The 14,856-nt window shown below is 50.0% G+C and overlaps 1 protein-coding gene across 2 annotated transcripts in view; it reads right to left on the bottom strand.

Moving 5' to 3' along the window:
• IL11RA (interleukin 11 receptor subunit alpha) overlaps positions 1–14,080 on the bottom strand; it is a 65,849-nt gene extending 51,769 nt beyond the window's left edge. For both annotated transcript variants that reach the window (XM_063128372.1, XM_063128373.1), the window contains exons 1-2: positions 13,953–14,080; positions 13,703–13,781 (exon numbers count right to left, since the gene is read on the bottom strand). The gene's annotated coding sequence lies outside the window, so the exon portion shown is untranslated. The remainder of the gene's footprint in view (positions 1–13,702; positions 13,782–13,952) is intronic.
• Between the last annotated feature and the right edge of the window lie 776 nt (positions 14,081–14,856).

The following is a 14,856-nucleotide window of genomic DNA, read 5'->3' as shown; positions in this document are numbered from 1 at the left end:
TTGCAAAAATTGCAATATTAGCACCTTTTACAGATTGATAGTCACTTTGTTACTCTAGGACCATAAAATGTAATTATGTCCAAGTTGCTTTGGAATAAAATTATTACATTTGGCATATTAAAAGTACAGTGTATTCAAGCAATTATTACAAATTGAATTTACTTTTTAATTTTTTTTGTAACAAATGGAGCTACAAGCTCCTGAACTATAAGGAACACCTGAACTGTAAGGAACCTCATTGGTTTTGCCAGTTTATGAGGAGCAGGCAAAAAACCCCAAAAAAACACACACAAAAAAACAAGACAATTATTTATGTCTCTGCCAGTCCTCCACAGTGTCAAGCAGACATAAAGCCCCCATTCCCATAAAAAGAACTGAGAAAAGGGCTGGGGGGGACAGACCAAGATTCAGTGTCTATGCATGAAATTTAATCAGACTCATTTCCTGACTGATAGCGTCAGTATCAGTTTCAGCCCCTGCTTCAGTGGCAGTGCTGCCCCATAGAGGCCGAAATGCATCTTGCTCTTGCATTTGAGAGTTGTACTCTCAGTTTGCAACCTAGGACTTGCTTGTCCTCGGTGGACAGAAATTGTAATAATCTGATACTGTACATCATTTTTAGAAATCATTTGGAGAAGGAAATATCTGAACTCCTTGTCTTAAACATTTTATTCATCATGCTAAAATAAAACATTCCATAATCAATTTTTTCTTTTTCTTTTTTAATTTTTTTTCCATTTTTGAGGGGAAACCCCCCAAAGAAGACTTCAGAAAAAACGGGGGAGGGGGGAATGGGTATTTCCCCAAATTTTCCGTTCCCCCCCCCAGGCCTTCACATCTCTAGTGCATAGTAAAGGGAGAATGCATTGCCCTTCCTCTGAAGTAGCTTCATGACATCGTCGCTTAGCAGATATGATGGTCTATGTAGGCTTATGACATCATGACATTAACTGTGCAATGCCTGATTGGCTGGGATCATTCTGGGAAGAGGGAGGGAAATGTGCAAAGCAGTGCTCAGAGGGGAAAACGTAACTGTCGTGAAGAGCAGCAAGGGAAAAGCAGATTTCAGGGATTTATTAAGGAACATTTTGCCCCCGAGGCCCCCCATTCTGCCCTCAGAATGTTTTAGAGAGAATATTTGGCACAGTCCTACGTTGGCCCAGGATCCAATCCCTTCTCCCCACCAGCTCACCAAGCCTGGGGTGGACTGAAGGTGCCTCTTGCCATGATGGGTCTATAAAATTAATCCTGCCAAGCACAACAAATGGACGGTTCTTTAAGCCCATTGACTGTTTCCATGCTGGTGTTTTATAGGGTTTTTTAATTGCATTGAGTTGTAATTGTGCAGCAGCCCCGGGGCTTGGGCAGGCTTTCCAGAACAGAACAGAGCAAGGGGGGAAAGAGAGGCCAAGTTGCAGCTCCAGTTTCCAGTGGGCCTTTTCCAGGTTCCTGCCCAGGACAAGGGCCAAATGCCCAAACAAGAGAGACGCTGAGCTGCGTGAGTGCCTGCCTCGGGCGGCTGGCTCCAAGTCCCCCCCAAAAGGGTCCGAGGGGCCAGCTGTACGCAGTGGGTGGGGGAAGGAACCAACTTCGCACGTTCCCAGAGGCATTCTCTTACTACTGTCACCTCTTCTGAGGACTGGGGCCCAGCAACGGCGGGGAAACTGGGGGCCATTCGCTCCTGCCCAGAGAGGTCATACATTTTTACTCCACAACACAGACTGCCCCAGGGAAAACACTCTGATGGGAGAACCAGAACTAAAATGAAATGTTACACCAACTAAAAATGCAGCCAGTTATTTTAACTGCAACTTTCATGTGCAGAAATGTCGGTTTTAACCATTTGATTCGGACCAACGTTTTATGTGTTTTCTACTCCTAGCGGCTCTGTAAAGGCAAAACAGAGCAAAATGCTCAGCAGATGCTCCATGTAAAACCCAGCCAACGGCATCCTTCTGTGCTCATTCCTTCTTCAGTGAGCAAGAGGGATCTCCAGCTAAGGAAGCCCTTTCTGGGCTGGAGAAGGACGGTGCCTCCGTATTTTCGGTTGACATGGAAATGCATGGTTTGAGCAGGGGTGTGTCTTTTCATTTTAATAATCGTTCCATTGTCTTACATGCCAAATGTTTAATGATAGTTTGTTTGACTTGGTCAATAAAAAGTAAGCATATTCTAATATGTTTAAATAACGTCACTTGCGCTTGCTGTATAGGCATTCTGGAGAGCTCTGGTGGTATTGTTAGAGGAAAAAGGCTTTTAAATTCCTTATCTACTTTCAAATTCATGGTCAGAGGAGATGGTTAGAGGAAGAATCATAGTTCAGTGGTAGAGCACATGCTTTACATGTTCAAGGTCCGAGGTATTTCCCCACAGGGCAGCCTTCCTCAACCTGGGGTGCTCCAGATGTGTTGGACTGCATCTCCCAGGATGCCCCGCTGGGGCATTCTGGGAGTTGTAGTCAACACATCTGGAGCGCCCCAGGTTGAGGAAGGCTGCCATAGGGGTTTCTGAAACCCTAGAGAGCCACAGCCTGCCAGAGTTGCCAACAGCTGGACAAGATGGTCCAATGGTCTGGCTCAGTGTAAGGTAGCTTCATATTTATGTATTTATGATTACACATATATTTCACTTTTTTTCTTCCTGCAAGGAATGCAAGGTGGCCTACATGGCCCTCTTCCTCTCCATTTTATCCTCACAACAGTCCTGTGGGTTAGGTTGTGTGTGTGTGTGGGGGGAAGGGGACCCATAAACACTCCACCGGGCTAGTCCTACAGTGGCATCAGTCCCCCATAAGCCACGAACGCATCCTTGCAGCAGCTCAGAGCTGCGACTTGCCAGGCAGCTGGCTGCAAAGGCTTGAGCTGATGTTGTTTTTGGTGTTGCTTCTGTTTTAATGTGGGGTTCGTACAAAAAATAACGTTGATGTAAACCACTTTGAACGATTGGAAAAAACAGCACAAGTCATTTAAAGAGATGAAGTGAAACAAGGCGAAGGGCTGCCTCCTCCCCACTCTCTCTCTCTGAAGCCCCACTCCCCGCCAGAGCCCCGCTATCAGCCCCCCACTCGAACAAGCAGGGATTCCCAGCCAGCCCGGCTGGCCCATTAACTGGCACCCATCATTAGTGGTTGAGCAAAGCCCAAGCTGCTACAGCGAGGGTTGAGAGCAGCCTGTTCCAAAGGGTTTGGGTGGTGGTGGTGGAGGACTGTGCACCACGTCCCCGTCAGGCTCTTTCTGGACTGCCATATTTCAAGCTGCGGTTTCTCCAGGAGAAATTCTATCCCGCCCTCTCTTGCCAGAGAAAAAGCTGAGCGCTCTGTGGAGGTGCTTGGATTGCCGGGAGACAGACTGGGTTTGGCTCCTGGGGCTGAACGGATTGAGCGGAGAGCCGCCCCCGCAAAAGGCCCGGTAGGCAGCTCTGGGCCCCGGGGGCCTTTGGCGGAGGATGGGTGTCCCCAGGGAAGGCGGCATTTCGGGACAACGGGAGGAGGGTTTGCTCTGGGAGGACGCGCAGCGCCGGCTTCAGGGCCGGCTGTTCATCGCTCCTGCTGCCTCACGCTGAGGACGCTCATGCCTTGTGCCGACGTGCTCTGCAGCGCCAACCTTAATGGCTATCAATCGCTGAGAGCGTGCCCTGATTTCTCTTCCTTCTTCACATCAACCCTTGCAGAGGCGCTCTTAATCACAACAAGCCTAGGAATGGCGACTTCCCACGGAAGCACATTTGCAGCAGGCCCAAGCAGCCCTTTGCACAAACCACAGTGAACTTGCTGAATTCACTGCGTTAAGATACTGTGGCAACCAGGAGCTTAACTGGCATTTTAAAAGGGTTGGGCAAATTCGTAGAGGACAAATTGATCCAGGCTGATTAGCTGGAGAAGCTAAGCAGAGCCTCCCTGTTCAGAGGCAGTGTACCTGCGAGTATCAGACGCTGAGGACACAGACGTTTGTGGCTTTCGTGTCACGTTGCCCAGCTTGTGGACTGGCCGCTGCTGAAGACAGGATGCAGGGTCAAAAGGACCATGTCTCAGTATATGAACGGATGCTTGTGGCAAAGCTTCCTAGAGCAACGGTTTTCACGTGCATGTTTTGAGCCAGGAATTAAAACAAGTAAGGATGCAGCCCTATGCCTTTTTAAGACAGAAAAAAGCCCCACAACTTTCAGCATTCCCCAGTCAGCATGCATGACGTTTTCTTCTGTCTGAACAGGTGTTGGGATTTCTACCCTAAATGAATCAAAGCAAAGCCGTGGGGGATTGTCTCCCCGCCCCAGGCAACACGTCACACAAGGCAAAGTCATTTCCATGTGGCAAAAAGCACTCTTTGAACCCATGCCCCTCATGCTGTTGCTTGTGTGGGACGGACTTCCACAGAGGAAATTGGTCTTGTGTGAAAGGCCCCCTCCCTATAGAGCCAGGATACAACTCTTGGATATCGGTGGTGGTGGGGGGGTTGGAGGAAGGGTAACACCTTAATTTGTTAATGAGGTGTGAACTGCTGAGGTTTAAAACATCCATTACCCTTCCGCAGCTGTGCTCACCCTCCTGCGAAGCAGGGCAGATGCCTGCCTCCCCGCTCCCCCCCCATGCATCCAAGCTCTAATGGCTCTGAACCCTCCCTGGCCCTGTGCCCCGCGCCTTGGAGCCCGCCTGCCTGCTGTAGCTCAGGGTGCAGCCGTCCCTGACCAACAAAGGACCGCTTGTTAGCCAGAGACGGAGAGCGACTTCATGCTGTACGTGGCAGGCAGGTTGCCGGACTGGGCCTCCAACTGTGTTTCCTACACTAACATTTTGACAGGGGGGAAAGGGGGCAGACAAAAAGTCCCCAAGGCCCAGGATTTTGTGCCTTGCTGCACCCTAGGGAGCACACAGTCCAAGACGTGGCTGAGCCCTCGTCCTCACAAAGAAGGGGTAAACTTAGGAGAAGTCCGTGCATCCTTCATACTGCAGGTGAGAGTCCATGCAAGACTGAATTTTCCTCCACACAAATACATTCCCTACACATGGAAAACTAGCTGTCAGGAAAAAGGATCCTGGCTTAGCTTTCTCCCCCGCTGATGTGCTAATTTTCTGTGCATAGGTACGTTGTTCCGTTGAGGAGCATCCTGCCACATGAGTCCACCCACCCCCCGACCCCGCCCTGCTACAGCCTAAAGCACCGCAAATCCGAACATGGATTTACTGCCTCCTCTGTTGTTTACGAAAGCCATATCCAAGCAGCTACGGTGATACAAGAGAGCTAGAAAACAATCCCGCGCGTTGCTGCAAGATGGGTCACATTTGAATATCTGGAGCCAGGAGCATGCCTGGGGAACCAGCCAGTTGCTACAAAGACCGAGATGCCCGCACCTGTGCCTGTCAGCTGAGAATCCTGGCTCCGTCTTTGACAGTGGCCATCTCTCACCCGTTTTATTGCACCAGGCACAGTACTCTGAAATTGCCTCGGCAAAGGAACTGTGCAATAAGCAGGGCCTTTAAAGAAGAAATCCAGCCATCCCACTAAAAACCTCTTGTGCTCCTGCTGAAGAACATAAGGGCACACGCTCCCATCCTTTGAGGATCTTGGCACAGTTGTCACAAGGTTAGTTCACAATCTGCAAACTGCTTCTGATAGAAATCAGAAATTGCAAACGTGGAGAATTTCCGCAAAGAAGGTGTTTAAATTCTGATCCAACACAACACAAAGTCATGTCAAGTAACGAACACGAAATTGCAGACACTTGAACTTGGATTGGCCTGGACCCAGGTGAGAACCAGCACCTTTCTGGCAAACGTATAGCACACATTAACGCATCTAAGAGGGTCTTCTTAGCACACTATGCCATTTTCACCAGTAGTCAGCCACATGTCTCTGGGGGGTCCACAATAGCCTGCTCTGTTGGTATTCAACCTCTAGCCTCAGAGTACGTTCATCTGGGGAGAGGTGCTCCATCGGGGATTCTGGTCCTGGACTGTGCAAGGCTTTATAGGTCAAAACGTATGTAGGCTCGTCCCTGCAGAAGGCCCACTAAATTCCTTTGGGCAAAGGGGTGGCCCCTGACCCTACAATCCATCACCCCTGCCCCCTCTAAACACTGTCCCACTTGGTCAGGTCAGCATGGTTTCTCCCTCAGGGTGAAAACCCCTTCCTATGGAACTTCCTGCCTCTGGAGGTCAGGCAGGCACCAACTTTGTATTCCTTTCGTGGCCTCCTGAAAATGTCATTATTCCAGGAAGCCTTTCGTTAATAACCAGCCACGGTTCACGGTTCCCTTTTCATTTTGCTTCTTTTAAAAATCTATTTTAAGGTGTTGCATTCTGTTTTTATTGTATTTTATCTTGTACACCGCTCCAAAATTTTGAATGGGGAGCGGTATATAAATATTGCAAATAAATAAATAAATAAATAAATAAATAAATAAATAAAATGAATTTACTAGATGCTCTACAGCTGCTCTACCCACCCAAGCCCACTTAGCTGCAAGGTCAGAAAAGGCTCATGCAAACTGGCAGCCAGAGGTACAACTGGCTGGTGGGAAAGCAATGCATGGCGAAACACACAGCGCCTGCCACACGCAGGCCGGCAAAGCGCTGTGGTGCACAGCACTCCAAAGCTTCTTGACACATGTGCTTTAAATCCACACAGAAAGAACAGCGTAGCTTTGCAGCCCTGCAATCCAGCCCTACGCCTCTCTCCCACGAGGCCTGTCTGCATTTCTCATTAAGAGTTCAAATTTCTTTGAAAACATTTTCGAATTTTTGCGGCCCCATTTCATACTGGCAGAGGACAACAATACTGAAAACACTGGAGCAAAATGCCATTGATTTCAACATCTCTGCCATATTCCGGCGGGTTGCAATCTTTCTTGTTTCGGGAACCCTTTTCAAGTTGACGTGTCTGCTGAGGGACCACTGTTTGTTGCGGTGGATTCTGGGAAGCATTCTAGGGCGTTCACGCGGGGTGACAGCCAACCTTGCTGGGCGTCAGTGTTGCTCTGCGTGAACCGAGAGCATGTCCAGGAACACACCCAGCGCTGCGTTTGCGCGTTGGAGAGGAGGATCCGCGGCGGTGGGCAAGCCGCCTTTCAGGAAGGTTTGTCCTCTGTTAGTGATCTTCTCACGGATGATCCCCAAAGCTTCCCAGGAAAAGAGCTCGAACAACACTGCCTTGGCCCTTTTTCACATGCAAGTCAGTTATTTGACTTGCATGTGAAAGGATGCAGACAAGCTGGGGCGTGTTCAGAGGAGGGCAACCAGGATGATCAGGGGTCTGGAAACAAAGCCCTATGAAGAGAGACTGAAAGAACTGGGCATGTTTAGCCTGGAGAAGAGAAGATGGAGGGGAGACATGATAGCACTCTTCAAATCCTTAAAAGGTTGTCACACAGAGGAGGGCCAGGATCTCTTCTCGATCCTCCCAGAGCGCAGGACACGGAATAATGGGCTCAAGTTAAAGGAAGCCAGATTCCAGCTGGACATCAGGAAAAGTTTCCTGACTGTTAGAGCAGTGCGACAATGGAACCAGTGACCTAGGGAGGTTGTGGGCTCTCCCACACTAGAGGCCTTCAAGAGGCAGCTGGACAACCATCTGTCAGGGATGCTTTAGGGTGGATTCCTGCATTGAGCAGGGGGTTGGATTCGATGGCCTTGTAGGCCCCTTCCAACTCTGCTATTCTATGATTCTATGATTTCCACCCATCCCCCATTTCTTACAACTGTAATTCGAGTGAAAAACAAACCTTCATCAACTAGCATATGCATTCTATTTTTAAAATGGCTTTCTTCTACTTCTTACACCTCATTAACCAATTTCACACTTTTCAGACCGAAAAGCTTTTTTAGCATCACTTCCAAAAGTGTCCTTAGATGCTCCATCAGAGAATTCCAGGGCACACACACACACACGCACGCACACACACACACGTTACCCCCGTGTTCTCAGGTCATTTCTGCATTACGAAACTCAATGTCCATTTTTTGCCACCTTATACCACATGGGTTTCCCCAAAGAATCCTGGGAACTTTAGTTGGTGAGATCCCTACGTGAGAGATCCCTAGCCTCCAACCAAGAGCTTTGGTTCAAGGCATTCCCTGGGAAGAGAGTTTGACCAATTTTAAGCCTGTGCTGTGGAGATGCACGCTCAACGTCTTTCCCCAACCTGCTTCCCAGCACATCTGGAGAGCCCAAGGTTGGCAAAGATTGCCTCAGAGTCTCAAGGAACACCTCCAAGGGTCTATGAACACGAGGGCAAAACAGTGAACGAAGAGCTACATGCAAGGAAACAAGCTCCGACCCTCCCCATTTCAGAACTCCGTTCAGTAATTTTGGTTTGAGTAATTTAAACCTCCAGGACCTTACTGGGTTGGGCAAGGGCTGAATTTGAATTCAGGGAATGATGAGGGAAATTTTCTAGACTGCCCCCCAGAAAAGTTCCATTATCATTCCCTGAATCCAAAATCACCCCTTGCCCAACCAGGAGTCCTCCGTTTTTAAGCTACCCAAACCAACATGACTGCACTGAGTTCAGAATGGAAACTGAAAACAATCTGAACTCTTCAGAAATTCCCACTTAAGCCATTCCGCCCCACAGCATCTATTCAGTCTATATAGGGTTTAATCCAAAACAGTTGGGTGTCCCAAGGAAGCCACATTGTCAAGCCGGCTGTTGTGCCTGTGACAACAACCAACGTTTTATAACGGGGATGGATAGTGGCACCAGATCTCCGCTAGCGATACTTCAATTCACCTTCCTTCCCCGACTTCGCTTCAGGACAAGTAACGAACACGAAATTGCAGATACTTGAATTTGGATTGACCTGGACCCAGGTGAGAACAAGCACTTTTCTGGCAAACGTATGGCACACACTGATGTGTCTAAGAAGGTCTTCCTAGCCCACTATGCCATTTTCACCAGTAGCTAGCCACACAGAATCATAGAATAGTAGAGTTGGAAGGGGCCTCTAAGGCCATCGAGTCCAACCCCCAGCTCAAAGCAGGAATCCACCCTAGAGCACGAACACTCCCCACGTCTCTGGGGGGGTCCACAATAGCCTGCTCCATTGGTATTCAGCCTCTAGCCTCAGAGTACGTTCATCTGGGCAGATGTGCTCCATCAGAGATTCTGGTCCCGGACTGTGCAAGGCTTTATAAGTCAAAACGTACATAGGCTCGTTCCTGCAGAAGGACCACTAAATTCCTGGGGCAAAGGGGTGGCCCCTGGCCCTGCAATCCATCACCCCTGCCCCTTCTAAACACCGTCCCATTTGGTCAAGTGAACATGGCTTCTCCCTCAGAGTGAAAATGAATTTTAAAATGGGGATCGATATTGGTACCAAATCTCCGCTAGCGATATTTCAACTCACCTTCCTTCCCCAACTGAGCTTCAGGACAAAACTCTTTGCTTTTGGCTGCACTGAAGCTATTGGCAAGGGGTCTTTCCAGCCCTTTCCCTCGTCTCTGAGACCCCTTTTCAGCGGAGGACGCCGAGTTCCAACCTGGCATCTTCTGCCCTCAAGGCTTGGGCTCCTGCTCTGAACTACCGCCCAAAGCTCCCTACCCATGAAGCTCAGCGGCTCTGCCACCCCCGGCTGGCCCCAGCGCGGCCCGGACTGTGGGACCGGTTCGCTTTGCTTCCTAACATGGCATTGCCCCAACGAGCACTGGATGGCCCTGGGTCTTCCGGTGGTAACTTTGGAGTGCTCTGGGGGAGCTGGACGACGCATTTATTGTCTGCCCTGTTTCAAAGGCTCAGGAAAGGCAGTAAAATGGAAAGGGACAACATAAAACCTCATTAAAATGGAATTTGATTCCTACGCTGAAATCCATATTTGAAAACTCCAGCCCTCTGGCTTTTCCCTACACTGCAGCTCACAAGCCTTCTGCCATGGCGCACCCATTTGGAATGCTCTAAAATACATGATAATGTTCGAAGGCTTGCCCCTGAGCATGTGCAGAATGCATTCCTGACAGGACTGAGTAGTCACAGCTAGGCTGCACATATCTCGGAATAAAGGCAAAGAGCTCCAGGCGGGCGTCACCCTCTGGCCATTCTCTCCTGGGAACCTTTTAACCCTTTACCCCTGGAGAGAATGGGCCCACAATGATACAGGGACACTTTCTTTGCCAGCAAAAGGTCCCACGTTCAGCCCAGTGCCATGGATCTGAGAGCAGGTAGTGGTGGGGGGAACCTCTGTATCAGCCTTCCCTGACCTGATGCCCTCCAGATGTGTTGGACTGCAAGTCCCATAATTCCCAGCCAATGGCCTTGCTGAATCCAGAATGACACAGCTTATCTCAGTTGCTATACAATCCCATGCTCATATAATTGCAGATTTGGAAGGGGCCTTAGAGGTTATCTAGACCAACCCTCAACACAGGAATCTTCAGCATCCTTGGCAGACGGCCACCAAGCCTCTGCTTATATACCTCCAGCAGGGAAGAGCCCACCACCTCCCGAGGCAGGGTCTGTTCCACTGCTGAACAGCTCTCACGGTTAAATTTTCCTAATGTTCAGCCAAAATCTGCTCCCTTGCCATTTCTACTCCTTGGTTCTCATCCTGCCCAATGGAGCAACAGAGGACATAGAATCATAGAATCAGAATAGCAGAGTTGGAAGGGGCCTACAAGGCCATCGAGTCCAACCCCCTGCTCAATGCAGGAATCCACCCCAAAGCATCCCTGACAGAGGGTTGTCCAGCTGCCTCTTGAAGGCCTCTAGTGTGGGAGAGCCCACAACCTCCCTAGGTAACTGATTCCATTGTCGTACTGCTCAAACAGTCAGGAAGTTTTTCCTGATGTCCAGCTGGAATCTGGCTTCCTTTAACTTAAGCCCATTATTCCGTGTCCTGCACTCTGGGAGGATCGAGAAGAGATCTTGGCCCTCCTCTGTGTGACAACCTTTTAAGTCTTTGAAGAGTGCTCTCATGTCTCCCCTCAATCTTCTCTTCTCCAGGCTAAACATGCCCAGTTCTTTCAGTCTCTCTTCATAGGGCTTTGTTTCCAGACCCCTGATCATCCTGGTTGCCCTCCTCTGAACACGTTCCAGCTTGTCTGCATCCTTCTTGAATTGTGGAGCCCAGAACTGGATGCAATACTCTAGATGAGGCCTAACCAGGGCCGAATCGAGAGGAACCAGGACCTCACGGGATTTGGAAGCTATACTTCTATTAATGCAGCTCAAAATAGCATTTGCCTTTCTTGCAGCCATATCGCACTGTTGGCTCATATTCAGCTTGCGATCTACAACAATCCCAAGATCCTTCTCTTTTGTAGTATTGCTGAGCCAAGTATCCCCCATCTTGTAACTGTGCCTTTGGTTTCTATTTCCTAAATGTAGAACTTGGCATTTATCCCCATTAAATTTCATCCTGTTGTTTTCAGCCCAGCACTCCAGCCTATCAAGATCACTTTGAAGTTTGTTTCTGTCTTCCAAGGTATTAGCTATCCCACCCAATTTTGTGTCATCTGCAAATTTGATAAGTGTTCCCTGCACCTCATTGTCCAAATCATTAATAAAAATGTTGAAGAGCACTGGACATATCTGCTCCGTAGCAGTACGACAATGGAACCAGTTACCTAGGGAGGTGGTGGGCTCTCCCACACTAGAGGCCTTCAAGAGGCAGCTGGACAACCATCTGTCAGGGATGCTTTAGGGTGGATTCCTGTATTGAGCGGGGGGTTGGACTCGATGGCCTTGTAGGCCCCTTCCAACTCTGCTATTCTATGATTCTATGATTCCGTGTTGTGCAGGGCAGCCTCTCAGATATTTCAAGGTGACAATCATATCTGCCCTCTTCTCCAGGCTAAACATACCCTCGCTGTTTCTCTTGAACTGCAAAGCAGCGGAGCTGGAATAGCGCCAGTAAGTGCAAGGTAAAGCCAGGGCTACAGAGGTTACAAAGCCAGAGATAGGTCAAGGCAAAGCCAGGAGCCTTTTCCCTCTGACTCACTGACACCACAGCGACTGAACAATCAAAAATGAACTGAAAATAGCCTACCGGGTTAATAAACGTCTAATAAAAAGAGTAGTAATTTAATCAGTTGAGGGTATAGCTGACTCCATCCTGGAGACTCAGGGCAGCTAACAGATAAAACACCCAAAGCATATGTTTGAAAATCTAACTAAACAGATTACAGATTGAATTGGTCTCTTAATCTTCCAGCCCCAACCTTTTCTCTGCTTATCCAGAGGCCCAGATCTTACAACATTTTGAAAAGATAATGACGGTGGACTTTGATAAATCTCAAAGGGAGAGCATTCCATGGATGCAGAGAACACACCGTAAATATCTCTACACACCCATGTGGTTTGTATTGCTATTAAAAGGTTGCTTCTGCTTGACCTTGGAGATTTGGGTGAGATACCATCTGCTACTGTCGCTACTAACAGGTCTGGCTTCGTTTTACCAGAACAGGTCTAGAGGAACTCAGAGGGCGAGTTTAGAGTAACTCCTACAAATCGTAAAGGGAAAACACTGAAGTTGCATTCCACCATCACTGCCACAGCTTATCGGAGTTACATTTCACCAGTTATAAATTCAGTAATACATTTGGAAACAAACCTTTCCAGTAGCAATAGGGCAGTACTAAAGTATCAAACTAGTAGCGTTTTCAATATTTTATTGTTTTACTTATAGAGTCACAGAATAGAAGAGTTGGAAGGGGTCTCTAAGGCCATCAAGACCAACCCCCTGCTCAATGCAGGAATCCACCCTACAGCATCCCTGACAGATGGTTGTCCAGCTGCCTCTTGAATGCCTCTAGTGTGGGAGAGCCCACAACCTCCCTAGGTAACTGATTCCATTGTCGTACTGCTCTAACAGTCAGGAAGTTTTTCCTGATGTCCAGCCGGAATCTGACTTCCTTTAACTTGAGCCCGTTATTTCGTGTCCTGCACTCTCGGAGGATCGAGAAGAGATCCTGGCCCTCCTCTGTGTGACAACCTTTCAAGTATTTGAAGAGTGCTCTCATGTCTCCCCTCAGCCTTCTCTTCTCCAGGCTAAACATGCCCAGTTCTTTCAGTCTCTCTTCATAGGGCTTTGTTTCCAGACCCCTGATCATCCTGGTTGCCCTCCTCTGAACATGCTCCAGCTTGTCTGCGTCCTTCTTGAATTGTGGAGCCCAGAACTGCTATAAACCATCTTGTACAGGTTCTACCCTAAGAGGTGGGACACAGCTACATTAAGTAAATAAGCAAATGAACAGTAAACAGCTGGAGTTGTAACGACCCTTGTCATGCAAGGGAAACACGCAATGCAAAGAGCTGCGTACATTACACTACGCGGCCACACTCTTTGGACTGAGCTCACGTTTACCAACACTCTGACTCAGGTACACAGGAGTCCACCATGTGGAGCAACCCCACTGACTCAAGGGGTCGAGGAGTTGTGACTCAGTGGAGCATGACTCAGATATGCTGGGCTGCCTGCAGAACACCGCCACGCATCCCTCCGGGACCCACAGCTTGGCATTCCGAAAGAGTCTACCGAGGGGACGCCCCGCCGGCGCGAACACGTTCGGAAGAGGCACCCAGTTCTAACAACAGCGGTGCATGTGCCAGTTCCGAACTGCGGGACGTCCCCTCCGGCAACGTGCGCACGCTGCCACAGGGCAGCACCGTGGCTCCCGGACCCACGGACGCCCGCCCGCAGGCTCCCTCCTTCCCTGATCGTTCAGGACGATGCCGCCACACGCGAGAACCCGGGCGCATGCCCCCGGCAACTTACCTTCAAGTCCTGCTGCTGCTGCCGCGGCTCCTGCCTCTGCTGTTCCCCATGGCCTTGCAGCTGCCAGATCACAGAAACTCTGGGAGAAAAAAAGGCAAAGAAAGGAAGGGGGGCTATTCTTAATGCTGGCTGCGGCTGGAGATTCGAGGACACACCCACCGAATCCCCCACCATCTCTGCCCCCCCCAGCCCCCGGCCCGCACCCTCCCTTTGGCCGCCCCACTGCACCCAACCAGAGCCCCTCACGCACCGGTAACCTGAGGCTCTGGCAGGCGCCAACCGAACAGCCCCTGCTCTGTTAACGAGCAGAAAAGCAGCCAAAGCAGCCAGCGGCTCCTGCCTGCCTGCCTGCCTGCTTGGGAGGAAAGGAAAACCGTTCCCCCTCCCCTCCCCTCCCCTCCCCTCCCCTCCTCCCTCGAGCCCCGGCCACAGGCTGGAGAAATTCCTAAAAATAATGTCAAAAGCAAAGCGCTCGTAAAAACTCCGCGGCTGGGGAAGGGGGTGGGAGAGCAGGGGGCCTGGATTCGATTTCAGGCTGCAGATACGAAGCACACAACCCAGGACTGGGCTCGTTCCTGGCAGAGAGGGCTCTCCCGGGGCGGAACAAACGCAGGCGGGCCGGCAGGCCAGAGCAGCGTGGCCAGGGCAGGCCCACTGGCCAGCCCACAGGGAACCTATGCTGGTCTGGACACCAGCGGGGAGAGGCATGCAGTCAAGGGAGGCCGCGAAGATTTGGGCAAAGGTGCTCGGCACGGTTGTGAAGCCCTGCTCAGTTTCTGGTGAGCAGGATCGAGGCGGCGTGGTCGCACTCCATGGCAAGTTGCCACTTGTGCCTGAACTGCATTTGAGCACCTTTCTCGATGGTGCAATGGGCATCATACAGGCCGGGCAGCAGCATGCATTAGAAGTAAGCTCCTGCTTGCTCACTGGCAGGCCATATGCCCACATCAGACCAAGAAAAGCCTCCCACCGGCCCCGCCAAACCGCCGCCTTTCCCCTTCACTTCCCACGGCTCCCACGTTTCCTCCCGCTCTCCAGAATCCGCCATTATCCCAAGTACTACACGTCCTTATGACATGTATGCACGCATGCGCACTGTACCATAATGAAACGCAGCGGCTGCACGTGAGGTCCCGGGCACTGCTATGAGACAC

The sequence above is a fragment of the Elgaria multicarinata genome, chromosome 6, assembly GCF_023053635.1.
Source record: "Elgaria multicarinata webbii isolate HBS135686 ecotype San Diego chromosome 6, rElgMul1.1.pri, whole genome shotgun sequence".
Lineage (NCBI taxonomy): Eukaryota > Metazoa > Chordata > Lepidosauria > Squamata > Anguidae > Elgaria > Elgaria multicarinata.
The sequence above is the reverse complement of the archived record's forward strand: the minus strand, read 5'-3'. Positions and strand labels throughout refer to the sequence as shown.